Below are 6,638 nucleotides of genomic sequence, written 5' to 3' on the forward strand. Positions count from 1 at the left end.
CGGGTCTGCCCACCTTGCGGGTGCGGGTGGCGGCTCCGCTCCGCCCCCTCTCCACTTGGAGTCACGCGGTCACCACGCTGGCGAGCCGCTGGGCCTGCTCCGGGCGCTGGCGGCGGCCCGGCTCCTCCCCTCTGGCTCGACGACAAATTGAGGAGACTCAGGTGTCTGTGCCTCACCCCCCCTACCAGGAGACCAACTGTTTCTGTCGCCGCTGGTATTGATGAAGTTCTCTCCTCCGCCGCTTTCTGATGACATCAGATCTCTGCCATGTTGGTATCCTATGCGAATGGCAGCATTTCGTTCCCCTTGCCGGGCAACCAAAGCAACGGGTGAGTCCTGACCGGCCCTCAGCAGGACCCGGACCGAGAAGCAGTTTCCGTGGGCTCCTAGCCCTGGGCCAGGGCAGTTCCGGGAGCCGGAACTCGGCCGCTCCATGCTCGGTGTAAGCTCCGATAAGAGTAGCCCATCTCCAGTTTTTTGAGAATTCTTTGTACTGCTTTCCAGAGTGGTTATACTAATTTGCAGTCCCACCAACAATGTATATTTATTGGAACAGAACAGAGTCCAGAAAACAGACTCACATATATGATGCCATTTAGTTTTTGACACACAGTGCTGGAAGAATTAAATATCCTCATGGGTGGGGCGGTTGACCCTTACCTCACACCATAAACAAACACAAAGTAAGGGATTATAACTCAAAATGAATTATAGACATCTAACAAAGTGTTAAAGAAAATTTTAGTTATCTTTGGTTTGGGAAGATGTCTTAAATATGACATGAAAATTGCTCTTTTTAATTGAACTTTATAATTATATGTGTGTACATTTCCCCCCACATCTTCACCAGCATTGGTTTTTATTTGTATTCTTCATAATTGCCATTCTGACTGGAATGAGATGAAATCTTAATGTAGATTTGATTTGCATTTCCCAGATTGCTAGAGATGTTGCATTTCTTCATATACTTGTTTACCATTTGTTTCTTCTTTTTTTGGGGGGTGGGGGTACCAAATTTCTTTATTTGAAGGAATGGTACAAATTAAAGAACATAAGTGGATGTTTTGGTACAACTTATAGAAAAGGTAAAGGTAACCCCAATATGCATGCACTGCCTTGGTGACCAGGGAAGTCACTTGCACGGCTATGGGAAAGTCAGGCTGAGGTTTAGCTCTCGTTATCACTGTCTCCCAGGGTGTGCTTGTCAAAGAGATACTCTGCCATGCCCGATTCTGGGGCTCCCATCTTGCGCAAGTTGGTTACATGATCACCCAATTCTTTGATGGATTTCACCTGCTCATTCAGGTAATGAGTCTCAATGAAGTCACACAAGTGGGGGTCATTTTTGTCAGTGGCCAGTTTGTGCAGTTCCAGAAGTGACTGGTTCACACTTTTCTCCAAGTGCAAAGCACATTCCATTGCATTGAGCCCACTCTCCCAATCATCACGGTCTGGTTTCTTGATATCCTGAAGGAAGATTCGGCCACCTCGTTGGTTCTGCAGCTTCATCAATTTCTCAGCATGTTCCCTCTCCTCATGAGATTGGTGAAGAAAATATTTGGCAAAGTTCTTCAAAGCCACATCATCACGGTCAAAATAGTAAGACATGGACAGGTAGACATAGGAGGCCTAGAGCTCCAGGTTGATCTGGCGGTTGATGGAGGCCTCCGAGTCCTGGTGGTAGTTCTGGCGCACCTGCGAGGGGGACGTGGTAGCCATGGCTGGCGGCTGAGGAGAGGCGTGGCGCTGGAGCGGCGGCAGAGGCCTGGGGCTGTCCGAGAGCGCTGTGAAGAGGTGGCGAAGGGCTGCTGGCTCTGAGCCGCGGCTGGGGTGGGGGTCGAGCGCCGGGTTCCGTCCAAGCACTGTTGAAGCAGGAAACCGCAGTGACTCTCGCGAAGAACATCTGGCCCATTTGTTTCTTCTGTTGAGAAAAGTCTGTTTATCTTTGTTGTCCATTTATTGATGGGGCTATTTGGGTTTTTTCTTGTGTATGTGTGTGTCTCTGTGTGTGTGTGTGTGTGTGTGTGTGTGTGGAGTTTTTTTGAGATCTTGCTTTGTATGATCAATCATGAAATGGGTCTGGCAAACAGAACTTATTTGAGTCACTAGGGGAAAAAAAAGTCTCATTCCATTATTCAAAGCATAATTCAATTATTAGATGCAAAAATCCCTGGAACAAGGGGGAGGCCAGGTAAGCAATGAGTTTGTATGTTGAGATAACACAAATGCATACTTCAAATATTCTTTATTACTGTGGTCAAGTTAACTTAAGAGACCAAGCTAGAGACCAAGATAACTGACCATCAGAAAATGCTAGGACAATAGGAAAATACAGAAATTACTGGATTCTGGCTGTGAGTCAACACCAATTCTTAGAAGAATTCCAGAATATTCTCTCATCTACTGGTCAGAGGTGGACTTAGAAATTTTTCTTTCCATTTCTGTAACTTTGCCTTTGTTAATTTGAAGACTTTTGATTAAAAAAAAAAAAAAAAGATTTCCACCAGGAAATTGTGACAATGAGCTGGACATTGAGCTGGAAGTTGAAAATTCCCCATGATTATTTTAGGATCTTCATACCACTGCATAAACAACCAATTGCTCTTTGTGCAGCAATTGATCCTAATTTTCAAGAAGCAATAGGAGTGTTGCTTCATAATGAGAACAAGAAGGAATATTTCTGGATCCAGAGGATCCTTGAAAGTAACTCCTGACCAATATTGCACTGTGAGCAGTCTCAGTGAGAATGTAAATCCTGGTACACAAAGAAGCGCCAAAATCTTCCTTCCTGCCTCCCAATAGCTACTAAGGAGTTTATGCATGGTCTGCTCATCAGAAAATCAATCATTCTCCCTCCTTTCCCACCTTTCATCTTTTAGTGAGAGATACCAAGATGAAAGGAATGGTTGGAGGCCAGTCCTTCTGGCAGTGCTACCCTGCAGAGAAAACCTCTAGCTGTTCACTAATATTTATTCTCCTATCTTCCATAGTAAGCAAAGTTTCACCAACATTAGCCCACACACTCTGGATTATTAGATGAAAAAAAGAAATCAGCGAATTTGTTCTTACAGTCACCAATTCAGAAAGTCTCTGTTTCAATTCTAATTCACACTCTAATAGCTCATTTCTGACTGATCTCAGGTCTGGTGTTCCACCTTTCTGACAATTCAGTGATGTCTATAACCAATCGATTCAGTACAGTTTTAAATACTCTTGAGGAAATAAATGCTATAATCAAACTTCAGCCTTTGCAGGAACTGAGAGGAAATTAATTGATAGTTCATCTTACAGAGCATTGCTTTGTGAGAGGTGATGCAAGATTTGCCAGGTTATTGCCCGCTCTGTCCTCCCCCTCTCCCACAATAATAGATCATCCACCTCTAGTTTTAATACATGACCAACCAGATTTCTTTGAAACCAGGTATATGACTAAGTCCTAGCCAATGGGGTATAAACAGAAGTGATTTGTGCAGCTTTCAGATTGGACTTTTCAAAGATGAGAGAATGCCCTCCACTCCCTCTATCTAAAATACAAATGTGGTGTGAGAGGCTTGCTAGTGGATCAGAGTATCACAGTAGATATAGCCAAAAAAAAACCACATAGACACTAGGTCTGTGACACCAGAAACAGCAGTGAAAGAAGGAAAATCTTCTATCTTATTTGAAATACTTTTTATTTATTTACTTACTTACTTAGTTATTTGTTTATTTTTGCAGAGGGCACAAGAGGAAAGGTCTCATTAGAATAATGTCTTAGTTCATTTTCTGTTGCTCTAACAGAATACCTAAGTCTGAGTACTTTATAAAGAAAAGAAGCCTATTTTGCTAACAGTTTTTGGAGGTTGAAAGTCCAAAATCAGAGGCTCTATTTGTTCAGCTTCTGGTATCGACCTAATGGCAGATGATATCACAATGGTGGGACATGACAGATCACATAGAAAACAAGTCAGAGAGATTCAGAGAGAGGTCAGACTTGCTCTTTGTGTAACAGTGCACTTTCGTGGGAACTAACCAGAGTCCTGAAAGATTGACACCAATCTCTTAGAGTGATGCTTCAATGATCTAATTACATCCCACTAGGTTCTTCCTCTTAAAAGTTCCACCAGCTCCCAACACCCCCAATATCACCACACTGAAGACCATTCCAAGCACACAAACCTTTGGAGGACGCACTCAGAAGTATCCAGACCGTAGCAAACAGCCCAACCAATGTTCTAACTAATGCACACAATTATGCTCCAAAAGTAAAACTGAGACACAGAAAAGGAAACTCAAATATGTGGATTGGGAGTCAGGGGAAAGTCTCTGTCTTCATCGGGGCCACTAACTTGCACAAGATCATTCACTTCTAACAGGTCTCAGCTTCTCCATCTGTAATCGCAGGCTGAACGGCCAACACTAAGATGAGAACATGCCATGCCAGAAACAATGAAAAGAAAAAGAATTAAGTAAATCTAGTCTTGTCGGAAGTGAATGTAATCCTAGGAAACCATTTTTTTAAAATGCATTTGACAGGGGGAAATTCATGCCCTTTTCTTTCTTTCTCCCTCCCCCACCCCCACCCCCACCTCGCCTTGGTGTTATTCTCCAAGACATTTGTGTTTTTGAATAAATCTTACACATTGAGTGCCAAAATTCCATCTGCATCCTCCCGCTGAGAAGTCATAATGCCATGTTTATGACACCGGGCTCTGTTTCCATGGGGATGATTGTGTCAATGTAATTCCAGCATTATGACTTCTGGGTATGTTTGAGAAAATGGGGGAAAGCAATGAAAAAATCTTCAAATATACACATTTGTTGTTATTCTGATAACTGACAGCTACAGAAATGATGCTGCTGAAAATAGAGAGTAGGAACCAGACAGATGCCCACCAGAGGCCCTACACCCTTCCTCCTTGAAGTTTTTTGTCTGTATCGTGATTAATTTTTGTTTAAATTTTTAATAGAGCATAATTTGCATGAGGCAACTGTAGGGCTTTTATCTGCTCCATTTCATTGCCTAAATCTTTCATCTGGGTGGGGACTGCATAAAGCTTATCCTGAATAATGGCTTCTATTATTTAAATCCATTACTCAAATTCAATTTTGCTAAGAAGCTATCACTCCTACTCCATCTGCAAATATGGAAACTTAAATGTAGAGATTTCTCCTGAAATTTTCCACAGGGAGGAAAAAAAAAAGTCATCCATTTAAATGTATGCTTTGACCACTGCAAATTCAGCAGGAACACAATTTGAAACAACCTGTTTCTGTTTAAATAAAACTGGGATTTAAATTTTTTTGATTATAAAAATAATTCATGTTTACTGTAAAAAAGCAAATCAAACACTGAAGAAGCTAAAGTAGAAAGTAATGTTATATCCAAAATCGCTGTGTCCTACAGAAACATTTTCATCTCTATACTTTTTCTAAATTTTTAAATCTACAGAAGCATGACTATTTACATAAATCAAAGCACATGATGCTGCAGCAGACTGAATTTTCCAAAGATGGCCACCCACGACGATATCCCTAAACTTGCATGCTCTTCCACAAGTTTCCTTTGCCTCTCTTCTACAGGAAATGCTATTTCTCCACCCCCAGGAATCTGAGTAGAATTTTGGATTGCTTCACTCAATAGAAAAGAGGTAACCTCATGTTGTACCAGCTCTGTGTGTAGCTCATAACAGGCCTGGTGACGTCCACTTCCTACTCTTTGAAACCACCACTGTGTTAAAAATAGGACTATCCTGAGACCACCATACTGTGAAGAAACCCAAGAAGGCATGGAAGAAGAGATTCCCTATAGAGTGGGAAAGAAATCAAAGTACACCAAGGTCCCCAGACATGTCAGTGAAGAAGCCATCTCAGAGGAAGAGCCTCCTGTTGCAGCCATGGGGGCCAAAGACATGCCATCCAGCAGAGGCCTTCTGGATTCCCAGTCTATCAAAGCAGAAGTAGAATAAAATAGCTGCTTTAAACTGCTAAGTCTGGCATTGTTTATAACATTAACAATAGATAACCAAAATGCATGCTTTGAACAATTATTTTAATGTTAAATTAAATCCACCTCTTTTAGTGGGTCTCATGGTGTTCTATTCTACATGTTTAATATATGCCAATTAACTCGCCCCTAAGAGTTGTATTTTTAGACTATCTTCCCTTTTGTTATGCTGCAGTGGACATTTATTTACCTGCATCCATCTGACTATTTTCAGGGATGAATTATTCTAAGTCATGTTACTGGGCTAAATTTTCAATCCCTAAGAGTATTAGTATTAGAGAATTCAAATTATATTTTGATGTATTCAGTCTGACTATACTTCAGAAATGTATAAATTTAATCCCACACTGACAGAGCATATGAGAGTTTCCGTTTCTCACATTTTCATCATCACTAGATTTTATCAACCTTTATAATCTTAGTCAATCTGCTGTGATATACATAATTTCATTTTTACTACTTATGTCTTACATTCATTAAGTTGATTATTTGTAAAAAAAATAAACCACTTCAAAGTCACTTTAAAATTATATAAATAAATAATTTAATGCATATTAATATATTTATTATTATGTTATATATTATATAATGTACTTAATATACATTATTATTGCACAACCAGTATTTTCATGCCTCCACCTCTTTAAGAGAA

At 40.8% G+C, this 6,638-nt stretch overlaps 1 pseudogene across 1 annotated transcript; it reads right to left on the reverse strand.

Annotated features, from left to right (window-relative positions):
* Positions 1 to 1,005: 1,005 nt before the first annotated feature.
* Positions 1,006 to 1,827, reverse strand: LOC107144891 (annotated as a pseudogene). The gene has a single exon (XR_001503854.2). The product of XR_001503854.2 is annotated as a ferritin heavy chain-like (transcript).
* Between the last annotated feature and the right edge of the window lie 4,811 nt (positions 1,828 to 6,638).

Source organism: Marmota marmota, unplaced genomic scaffold (assembly GCF_001458135.2).
Source record: "Marmota marmota marmota unplaced genomic scaffold, marMar, whole genome shotgun sequence".
In the NCBI taxonomy this organism is placed as follows: domain Eukaryota; kingdom Metazoa; phylum Chordata; class Mammalia; order Rodentia; family Sciuridae; genus Marmota; species Marmota marmota.